This window comes from Meleagris gallopavo, chromosome Z (genome assembly GCF_000146605.3).
Source record: "Meleagris gallopavo isolate NT-WF06-2002-E0010 breed Aviagen turkey brand Nicholas breeding stock chromosome Z, Turkey_5.1, whole genome shotgun sequence".
Lineage (NCBI taxonomy): Eukaryota > Metazoa > Chordata > Aves > Galliformes > Phasianidae > Meleagris > Meleagris gallopavo.
In genome coordinates, this window is record NC_015041.2 from 56,976,220 (window position 1) to 56,976,761 (window position 542).

The following is a 542-nucleotide window of genomic DNA, read 5'->3' on the forward strand; positions in this document are numbered from 1 at the left end:
CCTTTAAAAAAAAAAAAAAAAAGAAGCATGGAAGGTTATTTTTCTTCTTTAATTGAAGCCTAATATCTGCAATATCTATTTTGAAATGGAAGCCTGAATTTGATACAAGCTTCTCAGTATATATAGAGTACTATGAGGTTACTATATGTGAGCTCCAATTGCTATAGAATCTAGCAATAAAGTGTCAGGGCTTATTCTGCCTTTGGTATTGGATTTTCTTTTTAGCACGATCCTCCATAGGGGTGGTAACTAGTGGAAATACAGTAGTGTCCTTATTAACAAAACCTTAACAAAAAATTCTAACAATTTATGTTTACGTTTCCCCTTTTCAGTGATTCTCAACTGAATCATAATAATGCATGGTCTTGATGACACAATCTCCCAAGCCCATTTTGAAATCAGGTCACTCTGGTACATGAATTCACCCCCCAAACCTTTCAGTAAGCAGCCATTTTTGTGAAACAAAATGAGGGAGTAAATTTTTTATGACTAGTATGTCTTGTGAGGGTCTTACCTGTTGCCATGAACAGAAGAGGAACAAA